We start from the raw sequence: 17,499 nt of genomic DNA on the forward strand, positions 1-17,499 counted from the left end.
GGCTGCGATCGAACCAAACGTTGCTTTCAGTCGAGTTGGAACCGTCCCCAGTGTTGGCCGTTTGAATATCGTGCTCGCTCCGAACTCCGTTGCTTGGAGTGTGGACTGCACCAGGACAACTGCCACCTGCCCACAACAGGTTAAAGTGTAGCTGGCAGGAAGAAGTTCTCCACCCGTGCGTGCCGTCAGCTGGGGTGGCGGGGTCTGTGAGTGTGCGTACATCGGTCGTGTGCCGTCGGGAGTGAGTGGGGTGTCCTTCTTGAAGACCCACAGAAACACCAGCCAGCCCCGAGCGTCAGTTTCCAACCCACCGTCCCACGTGTGTTCGATGTGGTTGGTTTACTTCGGGTCTGTCGTCGGTTGTAGAGTTGCCACTGCCAATGTTGCAAAAGGATTCTACGGGAGAGCTGCTGTTTATGAAATCCAGTGCAATAGTGCAACAGTGCAACAGCGTGTGAAGGCTATTTTTAGGGACGCAGGCTGGCCGATAAGAAGTGTTTCGAATTTCCTTGGGGCGTGCAGATTGGCCATTGAAGCCAGGATGGATGTCTTAATCGAAAAGTGAATGGGGTTGCGACATAAAAAAAGAGATATCTGTGGTGAATCCGTGGCGTGGGTGGTGCACCAAGTTGGTGTTGGTGTGATTGAATCAACTTGAAATGGCAAGTCGTGATATAGAGTAATCAATTGGGCAGATAAATTGTGTAACATTTGCCTGCCATCTACGTCTCTTCAGTGGAGGGTGTTGGGATTGTGTGAGTGCGTTGTTTTGGTTAGATGGTAAAGGTAAAAGTGCATTAAGAGCTGCTGGTTGGATTGGTGGATACCATTCGAAGTTGGATGGGATGGCGATGCGAGGATTATTATCTAATAGCAGTGAAAGACGTTAAAGTTTAGCTGGCCATCACCGGAGCAGAACGACACGACACAGCAAACGGTGGGACGCAGATTGTCCGACAGCAAAGAACGCGGGCCAGAAGACCCGAGGACGTGCTTTCTAAGAGGTAAATAGCTTTCAGAAGTTCGCAGCTCGTCATGAGTTACGTGATCAGGAATCAAAATGATGTGATTAATAGCAAGACCTTGATGCTGTTATCAATCCATTATCACACTCATGGAATGGCGTGTCTGGGCAAGAGCGAACCGATATTCTAACGAAACGACAGAATTTAGATTGGGGGAAATTCGTTAAAAAATAGCACATGTAGCTTATTTTAGTTATAAAACACGAGGTATTTTATACGCGCATGAAATTTTATATCCATTCAAACATTTTTTTGGTTAACATTGTTCTGAAAACTTAGATTATGATTAGATTATTATTGGAAGATTTGTATTGGAAATAATCACTTTCCTTCGATAGGACTCGAACGCTCGACCCTCAGTACGTTAGACTGGTGCTTTTAACCAACTAAGCTACGAAGGACCTTCGTCGGCCTTCGCAACTTAGCAACTATGAGCCCGAGCTTCCCAAATTGGACGCATAGACGAATCAATCACAATCCATTTGTCAAGCTAACACTTCCACATGTGTATAGTACACGTTCACATTAGAGGACCGTGAGTATTAAGAACGTCTGGCGGCTACACACATTCTTTATCAGCAATTGTACTGATCAAGTAGAAGTTGTGTGTGCTATTTGCCAGTCGGTCGTCAAGCTCATATTGTTTTGCTTTTCTTTTTGATTTTGTGTACCATATTTTCATGGTAATTTGGATGAAAATATAAATCTATTTTTTATTTTATGGCAGTTTCAATGGCAATCTTTTATTATTCTTTCAAACTGTTGTCTTTAAGCAAATGAACTCTCCCTTAATCGATATTAAAGGGACCATCGAGTTAGGCAGGTATCGAGGTAGGGAACACATTTTTAATTTGGCTGAATGCCGTTTGGCCAAAGAGTCAAACTTTGTTTTCTTATTAAGTGAAGTGAGAAGTAAGATGTTTGAAGGGAATAGTGAACAGCGAGGGCTGAGAAGTGACAAATAAGATATACGAAATGAGTATAAAATAGTGAGAAGTGAGATGTGTACAGTAATAAGTGAGTAGTATAAACTGAGAAATGAGAAGTGAGAAGTGCATGGCAGGCGGGTGTAAAGCTGTCAAATGTTTGTTGCCTCCAATCAAGCGAATGCCGACGGCACTAACACTCCGCCGTAGTCTATGAAAAATAAACACTGCAGTGAATAAGAATGTTATGAAACGCACAAAGTTTTCATAATTCCAGAAACAACTGTATCTGTTCAGCACAGCGTTTCATCTACCAACAAAATTATTTATCGCCATATTTCGCGTAAGGGATAAAGTGAAAACATTACATTTGGTGTTTTTTTGTTCGTTGCAATCCTTAATTTAAAATGTGCTTTCGATACCACTCTTTCTTGTAAAAACGGTAAACAATACTAATTTTCACAAATACCACGACTATTTATGATAGTATATGAGCATTTTGACATTGAATTATAAATTTATGCGCCAAATTAAAGGGTACTGTCATACTTGCCAAACTCCATATGAAAAAAATCCGTTGTCTCCCCTCTGGTGCATGGTGAGAAATGCGTGGTGAGAAGTGATATGTGATAGTTGAGAAGTGAAAGTAGGATGTGGGTATTGAGAAAAACAGGAGCAAGGGGTGAGAGGTGAGAGATGATGGTTGGGAAGTGAGAAGCAAGATTTTGAGTAGTGATGAGTGCACGGAGAGATTTGAAACATAAAGTAGAAGAAAGACAGAATAAGGAAAAAGAAAACCAAATTATCTCTTTTCCCATTTCTCGCTCGCTCATTTCTCAATTTTCACTTCATACTACTGTTTTCTCACAACTCACTTCTCACTCCTCATTTCTCATTTCTCACTACTTACTTCTTCTATTCATTTCTCTCTTCTCACTCACTTCGCACTTCTCATTTACACTTTTATCTTTTCACTTCTTACTTAAAACATCTTATATCTCACTTCTGACTTCTCATTTCTCTCTTATCAGTTTTCACTTCAAACTTCCATGTTTTCAATTTTCGCTTCTTATTCCACTTCTTTCTTTTCACTACTTCGCACTACGAATTTCTCACTTCAAACATCTCACTTCCCACTACTCACTTTTTACTTCTTTCTCCGCTCGTCTCACATCACATTTCTCACTTCTCACTTTCACTTCTCAGTTCTCATTTATTACTCCTTACTTCTTATTTCTCCCTTCTCAGTTCTTATTTCTCACTTATCGCTATAACTTGTAACTATACCGTGCATGTAACTTATCACTTCAAATTTCTCACTTCTCACATCTAACTTTGCACTGCTCATTTCTCACTTCCAACTTCTTATTTCTCACTTCTCACTTATCGCTTATTGCTCTAACTTTTAATTATATCTTGCACGTAACTCCTCACTTTTCACTTCTCACTTCTAACTTTTGACTTTTCACTTCACATTGCTCACTCATAGCTTCTTATTTCTCACTTATCGCTTATCGCTCTAACTTATAACTAAATAGTACATAAAACTTTTCACTTCTCACTTCTAACTCTTCACTTTTTACTTCTCATTTCTCATTTATAACTTCTTATTTCTCACTTTCCACTTCTCATTTCTCGCTTATCGACTATCACTCTAACTTTCAACTAAATCGTGACTAAATGTAACTGTTTCTGACAACATCGAGTTAGCGATGTAAACATTCATTGGAAAATTACGTCAACTTAAAGAATATCGGGCAGCAGGGACTATGTCCAAGGGCTTGACGATCCCTCCCAGGCCATCTGCGAGTTGTGGGGCTTGCCTAGGATGTGGTGGGGTTTGACAGTGGGCCCTGTTAAACCTCTATAAAAAGCTGCATGTATCCGCAAGTAGGCTCCACCAAAGCGACCGTGTGCCGCTCAAAGCGCACAAGCCCAAGTCCTGGTGTTAGGTGGGACGCTAAACAGCCCTGACACGACGGCCCTCCGACGAGACAGGAGGTTTGCGCAGGCCCAATAAGCCGCCTAGAAAACCAATCATTACGAACAATATAAGAGATAATGCGACTCGATATAATCGGCAAAGACCTAGGGCGACGAATACAGGATCACGATTGGAAGCTTGGAACATGGAATTGCAAGTCGCTAGGTTTCGCAGGTTGCGACAGGATGATCTACGATGAATTACATCCCCGCAACTTCGACGTCGTGGCGCTGCAGGAGATTTGCTGGACAGGACATAAAGTGTGGAAAAGCGGGCATCGAGCGGCTACCTTCTACCAAAGCTGTGGCACCACCAACGAGCTGGGAACCGGCTTCATAGTGCTGGGTAAGATGCGCCAACGCGTGATTGGGTGGCAGCCAATCAACGCAAGGATGTGCAAGCTGAGGATTAAAGGCCGTTTCTTCAACTATAGCATCATCAACGTGCACTGCCCACACGAAGGGAGACCCGACGACGAGAAAGAAGCGTTCTACACACAGCTGGAGCAGACATACGATGGATGCCCACTGCGGGACGTTAAAATCGTCATCGGTGACATGAACGCACAGGTAGGAAGGGAGGAAATGTATAGACCGGTCATCGGACCGGATAGTCTGCACACCGTATCGAATGACAACGGCCAACGATGCATAAACTTCGCAGCCTCCCGCGGAATGGTAGTCCGAAGCACCTTCTTTCCCCGCAAAAATATCCCCAAGGCCACATGGAGATCACCTAACCAAGAAACGGAAAACCAAATCGACCACGTTCTAATCGACGGTAAATTCTTCTCCGACATCACGAACGTCCGCACTTACCGCAGTGCGAATATTGAATCCGACCACTACCTCGTTGCAGTATGCCTGCGCTCAAAACTCTCGACGGTGTACAACACGCGTCGAAGTCGGACGCCGCGGCTTAACATTGGGCGGCTACAAGACGGTAGACTAGCCCAAGAATACGCGCAGCAGCTGGAAGTGGCACTTCCAACGGAAGAGCAGCTAGGCGCAGCATCTCTTGAAGATGGCTGGAGAGATATTCGATCCGCCATTGGTAGCACCGCAACCGCTGCACTTGGCACGGTGCCCCGGATCAGAGAAACGACTGGTATGATGGCGAATGTGAGCAGTTAGTGGAAGAGAAGAATGCAGCATGGGCGAGATTGCTGCAACACCGCACGAGGGCGAACGAGGCACGATATAAACAGGCGCGGAACAGACAAAACTCGATTTTCCGGAGGAAAAAGCGCCTGCAGGAAGATCGAGACCGTGAAGAAACGGAGCAACTGTACCGCGCTAATAACACACGAAAGTTCTATGAGAAGTTAAACCGTTCACGTAAGGGCCACGTGCCACAGCCCGATATGTGTAAGGACATAAACGGGAACCTTCTTACGAACGAGTGTGAGGTGATCCAAAGGTGGCGGCAGCACTACGAAGAACACCTGAATGGCGATGTGGCAGACGAAGATGGCGGTATGGTGATGGACCTGGGAGAACGCGCGCAGGACATAATTCTACCGGCTCCGGATCTCCAGGAAATCCAGGAGGAGATTGGCCGGCTCAAGAACAACAAAGCCCCTGGGGTTGACCAACCACCAGGAGAGCTATTTAAACACGGTGGTTAGGCACTGGCTAGAGCGCTGCACTGGGTCATTATCAAGATTTGAGAGGAGGAAGTTTTGCCGCAGGAGTGGATGGAAGGTGTCGTGTGTCCCATCTACAAAAAGGGCGATAAGCTGGATTATAGCAACAACCGCGCAATCACATTGCTGAACGCCGCCTACAAGGTACTCTCCCAAATTTTATGCCGTCGACTAGCACCAACTGCAAGGGAGTTCGTGGGGCAGTACCAGGCGGGTTTTATGGGCGAACGCTCCACCACGGACCAGGTGTTTGCCATTCGCCAAGTACTGCAGAAATGCCGCGAATACAACGTGCCCACACATCATCTATTCATCGACTTCAAAGCCGCATATGATACAATCGATCGGGACCAGCTATGGCAGCTAATGCACGAACACGGTTTTCCGGATAAACTGACACGGTTGATCAAAGCGACGATGGATCGGGTGATGTGCGTAGTTCGAGTTTCAGGGGCATTCTCGAGTCCCTTCGAAACCCGCAGAGGGTTACGGCAAGGTGATGGTCTTTCGTGTTTGCTATTCAACATCGCTTTGGAAGGTGTAATACGAAGAGCAGGGATTAACACGAGTGTTACAATTTTCAATAAGTCCGTCCAGCTATTTGGCTTCGCCGACGACATAGATATTATGGCACGTAACTTTGAGAAGATGGAGGAAGCCTACAGCAGACCGAAGAGGGAATCTAAGCGGATCGAACTAGTCATCAACACGTCGAAGACGAAGTACTTGATAGAAAGGGGTTAAAGAGAAGACAATGTGAGCCACCCACCGCGAGTTTGCATCGCTGGTGATGAAATCGAGGTGGTAGAAGAATTTGTGTACTTGGGCTCACAAATGACTGCCGAAAATGACACCAGCAGAGCATATCCGGAGACGCATAGTGGAAATCGTACGTACTTTGGACTCCGCAAGACGCTCCGATCGAACAGAATTCGCCGCCGTACCAAACTGACAATCTACAAAACGCTCATTAGACCGGTAGACCTCTACGGACACGAGACCTGGACGATGCTCGTGGAGGACCAACGCGCACTTGGAGTTTTCCAAAGGAAAGTGCTGCGTACCATCTATGGTGGGGTGCAGATGGTGGACGGTACGTGGAGGAGGCGAATGAACCACGAATTGCACCAGCTGTTGGGAGAACCATCCATCGTTCACACCGCGAAAATCGGACGACTGCGATGGGCCGGGCACGTAGCCAGAATGTCGGACAGTAACCCGGTGAAAATGGTTCTCGACAACGATCCAACGGGCACAAGAAGGCGAGGTGCGCAGCGGGCAAGGTGGATCGATCAGATGGAAGATGACTTGCGGACCCTTCGTAGACTGCGTGGTTGGCGACGTGTAGCCATGGACCGAGCCGAATGGAGAAGACTCTTAAATACCGCACAGGCCACTCCGGCCTTAGTCTGAATAAATAAATAAATAAAGAATATCGAGTTAGGGAGATATCGACTTACGGAGGGAACGCAGTATGCTAGATTCAAGGGACTTTCTTGAGCTTGAGCTTGATTGACTGCTCGTAGTTGCTACTCCATTATGACCAGATCAGCTGTTCTTGTACAGGGAACCAACAGATGTTTGCTTGGGACTAGCACACATCTTCAATGTACAAGTACTGGTGATCTCATTTGTTAGGTCATACTGGCGCCTGCCACGTCAGAATGCAAGTCAATGTAGGGAAGGGGGAGGAAATGATGATGCAATCACTCGCCCACTGCAAGCCGAATATACCTCTGCACTTGCCACGAGTTCATGCGGAATTTGTTGGAATTTCTGGGTTATGTTGGAGAGGCAGGGGTCCGTCTTGGTTAACGAGCTGCCAATGTGATAGATAGGAGAAGGTAACTGATGGAATTTCTAATTGGATGTAGGAAACGAGCTCTATAGTTCATTTCTAATGAATTATTGGCAGTGGCTGATTTTCTACCCGCCGCAGCCACATTCAGGCGCTATAGTATATGCACAAATAGCCAGCAAGAGTTAACCGCCAGAAATTTGTATGGCGAAAGACATCTAACGCTGGTTTTCTCAAAATTAGGAACTTTCCATGGAAAACTATTTGGCACCGGTTATGAGGGATGGTGTCCGCTACTACGCCTACCAAATATTTTTTCGATTAAGATGCTTAATTTTGAGAAATTGAACCTTAGATGCCTTTCGCCATACTGATTTCAGAAAGTTAACTCCTGGTGTGCCGCTGTAAGCACGCTCAAAGCAGGCGATTCATTCTAGCAGATTACTGTTAGAATACTCAAGTTGAAGGTATAGGAATAGGGTAAATGATATATTTTGGACATGTACATATTTTGGACAAGCCTGAGCTTCTTCGATCAATTTTAGATAATGTGTAGGAAAATTTTTATCGAAAGTATGATCATTGCATACTTTTACCTCAACTCTAGCAGCTTCTGATGAGAATTCACAAATCAACTATTATTTACCTTTAAAATTATCTAAAATGTAAAGCTTTTCACCAAAGTGCCTGCTGGACGCCAGTATGCAGGAGAACATGCATTATAGGACTCTTCGTAACATGCACCTGAAACACGTTTAAATTGGTTCAAACGGCAATTTTGAGGTCCTGCGGCCAAAGTTTAATTGTAATTGAGATACTAACATATTCCAATCGCTTAACATGAACTTGAGACGGATGAAAAAGGAGTGACCAAAATGAAGTTATGTTTTTATGCATCAGACATTTATTGGTCACCCCATGTACAGTGCATGGATGAACCATTAATTGCCAACTTTCAGGCTGTTTTCAATGATATCGATAAGATTGCGAAACAATGTTAATTTCTGGTTTAATCTATGTCAGTTAAGCAAATAAATGCATTTAAATGAATGTGGATACGTGTAGGTAGGTCATACCATTGAGATCTGTAGGGTGGCCATTTTTAAATTAGGAGAAAATGACTCTGTCCAAAATATATGCATTTTCCATGTCGAAATTATATATTTGATGTCCAAAAGAAAATATTTCAGTTCGCAGTATATCACAGTTTACACCTAGTAAACGTAATTTACTCAAAAATTGGGCAATGGAGACACAAGACTAATCATAGGTTATGTATTTGGATGAACCTAGTGGTTTTCAATTGTTTTATACTATTCAATCTCGATATATTTTCTAATGAATGTCCTGCGCTTGTCCAAGATACATCATTTACCCTAGTAATGGAAACGGTATGGAAGTCCATTTCCAGTTCTAGCGATTGCTAGAACATAAGAAATAAAGAGAAAGATAAAAAGTAGGAGAATGGAACGGACCTGGGATTGAACCCATGACCTCCTGCGTATGAGGCAGAAGCAGTAGCCATATGACTACCAAGCCCGCTTCGAAACAAGAGAGATCACTGAACTGATTAATTTTATTGCCGGCCGCGCAACGCAGAACACAATAATTCGGCCGACCGCGCGATCGTTCTGCTGTCCGAAACATGAGAGATCACGCACTGAACTCTATGCTAGATTCAAGGGACTTTCATCGAGTAAGGGAAAACATCGTGTTACAGAAAATCGAGTTAGGAAGAGCTCACTGTAATAAATTACCTGCAAAACGATAAAAAAAAACTTAAAAAAATGTACAATGCCTGCCGCAGTACTTCCTGTTTCGACGGCATGTTGCAACCAATGTTGGAGGGAAAGTGTGTGTACGTCAATTATAAGGATTATTTCTAAGGATTAATGCACATGTAATAAAATTTCTGTGAACGCATTATTGTTCTAATAGAAAAGTGTTGAAGCTGTCATATATTTTTATTTCCACGAACCTTCGGCCTCTTCCGGGTTCTCTACTGAATATTATCTTCGCTTGACATTATTCCAGCATACGAACAACGTGTCCAGCCCACCGTAGTCTGCCGTGTTGTATAAGCTTAACAATATCCAGCCCTTTATACACCTGATACCACTCGTGATTCATGCGACGCCGTCAGATACCGTTTGTCCGCAGCACCTTACGCTCAAACACTTCGACAGCTCTCCGAACAGCTGCCTTTAACGTCCATGTTTCATTGCCGCATGAAGCCACCGGAAGAATCAGAGTAGTATACAGCGCGAATTTTGTTTTCGTTTGCAGACTACGGGACTAATTACAAGAGATTACAATCTGGAAATAACAGAAATATTCATCAGAGATGTAGATATCAGCACTAATTAGCCTAGCTGGGAGCTTCTCAGCTATTCCGATAGTGACAAACAGCAATTCGTTCGCTGAAGTGATTGTGAACCATCATAATGGTGGTATCCATGGCTGCTAAAGCTGCCCCTGGTAGGAGAATACCGTTGGTTTGTATTTTTTCATACAATTTCCAGATTCACGAGGATGTGGAATAAGGCGATCATGCTCCACTCCACCGGACTTTCACCAAGCACAGGTTCAGAGCTGGGAGGGAGCTCTCGATACTACACATCAAATTAAGTATATACTGTCGTCATGCAACAAGTAAATTTTCAACAAGAAAAAACAATCAACGTAGGCGCCACATGAAATGACTAAATTCTGTTTTGCGTGTTATTGTTGTTATATTGCCTTCAAAAATTTGCTTGCCGAGAGTTTCGTTTTCGGCTCGGCTTGACACACACATTTTTCGTATCTGTTTATCCCTCCCAGGTTCAGAGTAAGTAATTGGCAGAGGTGGAAGAAATGCAGAAACAAGATGACGAGTGGGCAGCACGGGTGCTAAAGGATTTCAAGCATAAAACTGGAGTCGCAGAATCCTCGGTTCGTGTCCTTGAGGTTTACTAATTAGACAGAAGCTGCACGACCGTGATCAGTTCAAATTCAATTTTATTGGCATATTGATCTCTATACGAGCAGCATCGAGACCGATATGCCAATAAAATTAAATTTGAACTGATCACGGTCGTACAGCTTCTGACTATATAAAAGTTCATTTAATCATCGTACAATGTTCTGTGACGTTGTTCTGTAACACACCAACTGCCCTTTTTGCAATTCTATCGGGCAATCAGAACCAATTTCCAAATCGAATGAGTGACGGAGGTGTATTTTCCTATATATTTTGACTGAAATCCTTATACAAACTTCAAATCAAATGCGCCAGCCTATGCAACAAGCGATTGAGCTGAAATTTTGAGAGATTGATTTTCTCACCAAAAGACACAATTCTGGGGGCGGTGCCAAACAAGTTTTTACACATTCTAGTCACGCAGAATGAATGATTGCAACTCTTCTCGGTGATCCAATAGTGCCAGTGGAACGGATTCGGCACCTGCTCAAGCTGAAATCAATTTAAAGAGGGATGGCTGTATCGAAATCCGACAGGGTTTGTCCTCAAAAGCACCGTATAAATGAGAGCTGGAGTCCTTTTTGACTGAGAGCCGTAGGAGAAAGAGGTTCTGTGATTCAAACACCTGTTCTGAACGAAAACCAACGACTTAGAACTTAGCTGGCCTTATTTTGCAAATGTGCGAATTGTTTCATAGCTGGAAAATGTTTGTATTAATGAAAAATGAAAGTCCTAAAATTTACAGACCGGTAGGTGGAAGCTAAGTGGTTCCTCAATGGACCTAAAGCAATAGAAGTCGAGGTAACCCAGGACCCTCCACCATACAGCATCGATCACAGTGCTTTACGCGCCATAGTTATCGATTGCTGCTCATCAGTACTGAGCGTTCAGCAACCCCGAAGTGTCATCATACATAACATGTTAATAATGATTTTTGCATGACATGATTAGCATTTGTAACGATTTTTGTAAGAAATAAGGCAGTTACAAATATTTAATTTACCTTTTGTCCTACTGGTCTCCGAAAGGTCAAGGGGGGGGGGATAATAAAAAATAAATATTAAAATAAAAAAAAAACAAAAAACTCCTCGGATTTGTTAAAGAATGTTTTGAAAATCCTCAAAATTGTCCGAATTTTATTTTGTTGCCCCCTCAAAATATTATTTTTTGGCAAAAAAATCCGAGGGGGGGGGGAGACAAAATAGATTTTTAATATTTGTATCGGCCTAATGTATAAAAAAAAATAATGTGATTGTATTTTTAACGGATTGCTAACGAAATTGTGTATAGTTGCCTTTTGTTTGTTCGGTAGCTACTTTTGAAATTATGATGTGTTTAGTAGCCAGTCCTGGAAATCGGTTTCGCAAGTTGTCATGATAAAGAACTGATTCGGGGGGATGTACCCCATGGTAAATTCCTTTTAAAAGTTCAAACGCCGGGGACCATATATGGTACATTCGTAGAAATAGAGTGATCATGAGGCAGCTTACGTAACAGTACGGCTACAGGACGTCCAATCTGCTATCCCTGTGCATTTTGATGCTGCTACTTCTGCTGGGCATTTACTGGAACAGCGGAGCTGGCAACTGGAGGGACGCCACGGCTTGTACTTTGAATCAAGCGCTTCTTCAGGGATTTGTAGTTTGATCCGGTGATTCCGCAGCAAGACGTTCCACTTGCTCGTATACGGGGTATTATCATATTCGATATTGGGCAATAGAGAGCGGGGACGAGCCAACCGGTCTTGCCTAGACTTTCACCTCCTAAGCTGCGGGTACCAAGCACTCGTTAGGTGTGAACCGACGATAATTAACGGAGTCGTCGGACAGTCGGACACCAACACGGGGCTTGCAAACCTTTCCTTATCAATGTTCTGGGCAACTCGACAGCGGTTCCCGGGTTCCTTTCAACTGTTCAGACAGCTGAGATTGTTCCTTCCGCCAATACCTTCCGCGAAAATGGGGCTTGATGAACATCCGAAGCTTCACACTCCACTTGGTTAACTTCCGCCGCCAACATTCGATTTTCTGTACTCGTAAAAGTATCATCGAGTTAGCTTCATAATTTAGGAATGCAAAAATGGTAGCTTGGCTCAGAAACTTCGTTGAATTGCTTAGCGAACACTAAGCTTCGAAGCGGCAATGTCTCAGTGAAGGATGTAATGCCAATAAGAAGAAGAAAAATTAGTTCTATAGTTTCTTTGTCAGGGTACAGTTATCAAGTGTTAATTGTAGAAGATGTCCGATCAGCCATGGACAAGAATCAATGTGATTGTACAATCTGTGAACTTATCTTCATTCATTTCAATGTTTAATTTTCTATTGTAATAATCTCTGTCAACAAATCACATACACTGACATATCAGGCTATGTTAGTCATAATTATAGGATGCAAAAGTGAAAATAATTTGCTTTATTCACGGTAGACATCAATACAGATTGCATAAAAACAAAACATACAATCATAACTTTGAAGCGCCAACCTATAATTTATTTCAAGGCCATGGCTTAATTCCAATAGGAGCGTGAGCCCATGAAACAGAAGAGATGAATACATTACAGCAATTATAAACATTGTCTTGACAAACTAATGTATGTGTGGTTCGCCGAAATACAAAAATGTACCATACGGGAAGTGGTGAGACGTGGCTAATTTTAGTTTGAGAAACCCTATCCAATGTTATTTTAAATTTCGCATATTCAAATTATAGTTGATAATGTGAAATTAAACAATTGCATACATTAATAGAAAAACAATCAATTTTTTTTTTAAGTTACGATACATGGAATTAAAATTTGCCTTATAAGGAATTACGTTCTAATAACGAGGTTGCTTTATAACGAGGTTGCCTCATAACGAGGCTGACCTGTAATTACAAAAAAAAAAAAAATTGTGGGTGATAAATTGAATTAAATGCCTATATGTATAGCTCTCAAAAAAATCATAAGCCTGCAACGCAATATTCTACGTACTTCTGAAATTCCACCAAACCCGCCAGCTGATGATGTCTGGTGTTATAAACTTACATTTCAATTTGATCTAGGAACCACATTAATCTAGCAAAGCCTAAATAAGGCACAATCATGATATTCCGTATCTTGATTGACAGCACAGGGCTTTGCTCGTTTTTAATGATCCCACTCAAGAGCTGAACGAAATAAAAACATTGTCGAAAAAGAAATTCTACGCAGCACCAGAACGAATAGGAAACTCCACCCCGCCGCGCGACGACGACGGTTAAGCGTGGATAATGGCGATGGCGACGACCAACCTCCAGCAATCTACGCGTATTCGTATCAGCCAGTGCCCAACTGTCCGTCCCTACGCTTTCGCCATATCTCCAACACAACAACGACAGCAGGTGACAGAAAGGAAGTGGAAACGGAGACTCATTTTCTACGCCCGGAGCGAGCCTCCTTCCACTCGGGCCTACGTAGGATATGGAAGAAAACTGTTCTATGTTCCGCTCGAATCACAATTGCACAGTGGATCCGAACGAATGTTCCAATGAAAAATATAGAGTATACATTTTGTTTTCAAAAGTGGTTCCGTGTCTATGACACAACATTGTGTAAAAAATATGCATATGTATTGTAATGAATGTGGTTTTGTCGGGTTTCCATGACTGAATACAGCCAAGAGTTGAATTGTGAAGAGCTTATTATGAACACTTGTATTTGTCCTGCACATTTATTATCTAGCGCTCACCGGTCTGTCGTAATCAAATCGAACTTGTGTATTAAAAATCAACTTTACCAGCATATTCAGGAGTCTTGGAATTTGATGTTTTCAAAGATAATGCTTCTTATTCTTCTTCAATTGCTCTCAGGGAATAAATATTCGAGCAATGCCTAATGGAACGTACACACGGTCAAGCAGTTTGACCAACATTGACTCCACCTCTCGTTTATTCGAACATCCATCAAGTTTTACCAACAGCGGTACGAACAATCAATTTATTCGACCAACAATATCACACACGAACGACCGAAGCGCCAACTTGAGCACCAACCTTAAAAAAATATATATGGGGGTTTCGGAAACTTCACTACAAATGCTCAAACATGTTCGGCGAATCTTGACTTCGCCCCTGACAACTCGAACCAAAATCAAACCGTTTTATTTTTTCTAACAGAGTCGCCAACTGTCAAATGGTTGTTCGAACTAGAAATACTAGAATAAGAGATCGGCGAAGACGCCATCTTGCTTCCAATCGAACCGTTAAAAGCGGTTCTATTTCGACTTGTTTACTTTTTGCATCCATAAGAAGCAAACAAAAAGTTCAAGTGCTGCCAGTATCATTGTAACGATTTCATGCATTTTCATACGTTGCCATTTCGACAGTTTTCACAGTCACACCGCCGGTATCTGGTTATAGGGCTGCTAGTTCGAACAACTTCACAAACGTTCAAACAAACCAGAAACCGAAACGTTTTCTTGGGGGGCGGAGTCAATATTCGTCAAACTGCTTGACTGGTGTGTACGTTGCATAACAATATACCCTTTGTTGTCAACAGAGTTTGTTATGCAACGTACACACCAGTCAAGCAGTTTGACGAACATTGACTCCACCCCCAAGAAAACGCTTCGGTTGCTTTGTTGGAACGTGTGTGAAGTTGTGCGAACAACCATTTGACAGTTGGCGGCTCGGTTGTAAAAAATTAAAACGGTTTGATTTTGGTTTGTCTTGTCGGGGGTGGAGTCAAGGTTCGCCGAACATGTTTGAGCATTGGTAGTGAAGTTGCACAAACCCCCATGGATGGTGCTCAAGTTGGCGCTTCGGTCGTTTGTGTGTGGTATTGTTGGTCGAATAAATTGATTGTTCGTGTAGCTGTTGGTAAAACTTGATGGATGTAGGAATAAACGAGAGGTGGAGTCAATGTTGGTCAAACTGCTTGACCATGTGTACGTTCCATTACTGACAAACGCACATCGCAACAAGCCTTTGTCAGAACCCAAATACAATATGACAAGAATCATTTGCCTTGCATGCTCTGATATTTCCGAGAATACGATGCTAATTTTGTGATCATAGTTAGATTATCGAATATTTCCATAAAAGCAGGACGATATCAAAAAAACAAAACTTGCTGTAGAGATAATGGCAAATAACGGGATGAAAAGTTAGCAACAAAAGTTGCCGACCAAATTTTTCGAATCTTCGTCATTATTGTCTCCGACAAAAACAAAGCTCTGTCTAGAGATGTCGCAAATTAATCGATTACTTCGATTAATCGATTCATCGTTGTGATAATCGATTAATGTTGAATCGATTATTACCCAACGATTAATCGATTCAATAATCGAGAGGAATCGTGAGTAATCGATTAGTTACTAATCGATTAATCAGAATTTTACAACATTATAAGGATGTCGAAAATTAATTGATTATTTCGATTAATCGATTCTTCGTTGTGATAATCGATTAATTTTGAATCGATTACTATACAATGATTAATCGATTCAATAATCGACAAGAATCAAGAGTAATCGATTAGTAACTAATCGATTAATCGGGATTTTACGACATCTCTAGCTCTGTCGTTGGTTCTCTTTTGTCACTTGTTTCGCGTACGCATCAAAGAAAAGTTGATTCCCTGATGGCTCTACATTCCAACTGGAACTTGGCCTGCTTTTCACTTAAGTATTCTATTAGTATTTCCTCAGTTATTAATTGAAAGCTTTTCTGTGCCAGCCATCGCATGAGTATGTGTAAGGCAAGTACAAAGAATAAACTATGTCCAGGGTGTCGAGAATGTTTCCAACTCGAAAGCATCCTAGACCGGCTTTGCTCGCAAGGCTACTGGGGACCCCCAAAGCTAATGCTTAGTTTTTATTGACGCCTAAGAAAGCCTAAGAAAGGTTCTTTATAATTGAAAACGAAAAACATAGAGCTTCTCAAAGTGAACACCACCGATCCACAGGATGGGATATTTTCAACCCCCCAAGCTTCTCCCCCGCTTGATTGGTGGAGATGGATGCAAACGCAGGTTTGTATATCCATATATGACAGAACTTGTTCTTGGCAGAGTAGCCTTGAATTGCGTCTCCATTCCATTCCGGGGGTGGTCTCTACCCTTAGCCAATAAATAGATTGGCACACAGTTGTTCAACCGATGACAAATCCGGTGCCACGAAATGTCTTTTCTATCAAAAAGTGGTAAACCTTATGTTGGAAGCATTCAACAACAAAATGGATTAAGTATTAATTTTATGAGCATTGTAAGAAAATAGAAATTCGAGGAATATAAATGATGTTATTAACAAGGAAACACTCCATATAAGCAATTGAATAATGTATTAATTTAAAAGCCAAACATTATGGAACCCGAACTACACGTCTATGTCAGTTGTCCATCAATTTTGAGTAATGGACCAGATTGAAAAAAATGTCTTTTTTTTCATTTAAAATGAAAAACACTTTGAAGGAGACAAAATATATTTTGAAGAACGAAGGCAGGTGAAATACAAGTAGTTTTACTAATAGCATTTTATCCTTTTGGTTTTGCTCTTCGTTCCACTGTATAATTCATTCTGATATTTAAAGTTGATTACTCGTTTTCCTTTCGGCATTCGTCTACTTACGGCGCGGGTATCGTTAGCTTGAATATTTTTCCTTCAAGTCGGTATCGGACGTAAGCTGTCGTAGGGAGATTTTTTTGCTGAGGGCGGACATGATTATTTTTGAAACATTAATAATTGAAATGGTGACTTTCATTGGACTGGTTCATAGCAATAATGAAATTGAACGTTTCCGTTTCGGTTACAATCAATTTACCCCGGAATTATTTTTAGACACACGAAAAGCCTATTTATTCTTATTAGTAAAGGGTAAGTACGCCAAACATAATGAACGGAAACAATATGTATGAACTCATCAAAATTCAAAAACATTTTTTTGGCGGGAATCTATGAAGATTCACACACATGTTTGCTAACTCTCCGAAAAATCACATAAATGTTCCGTGTGTTTGAACATATATGTAAATGTTTTGGCCAATCTATGTTCGCCACATATATTGTATGTCCTTTTGTCAGAGATTATGAGAAAGGAGCCGCATGGTACATTATTGTGCTCCTAAACATGTCCGGGAATGCTGGTCCTGCCTCAAGATACCAAGTCAAGATACACAATAGAAGATACCCAAGATACACATAAGAA

The 17,499-nt window shown here is 42.1% G+C and overlaps 1 protein-coding gene across 1 annotated transcript in view; it reads left to right on the plus strand.

Annotated features, from left to right (window-relative positions):
- Positions 1 to 243: 243 nt before the first annotated feature.
- LOC134216695 (probable G-protein coupled receptor CG31760) overlaps positions 244 to 17,499 on the plus strand; it is a 219,415-nt gene continuing 202,159 nt past the window's right edge. The window contains exons 1-2 of the mRNA XM_062695534.1: positions 244 to 348; positions 461 to 1,004. The gene's annotated coding sequence lies outside the window, so the exon portion shown is untranslated. The remainder of the gene's footprint in view (positions 349 to 460; positions 1,005 to 17,499) is intronic.

The sequence above is a fragment of the Armigeres subalbatus genome, chromosome 2, assembly GCF_024139115.2.
Source record: "Armigeres subalbatus isolate Guangzhou_Male chromosome 2, GZ_Asu_2, whole genome shotgun sequence".
Taxonomy (NCBI): domain Eukaryota; kingdom Metazoa; phylum Arthropoda; class Insecta; order Diptera; family Culicidae; genus Armigeres; species Armigeres subalbatus.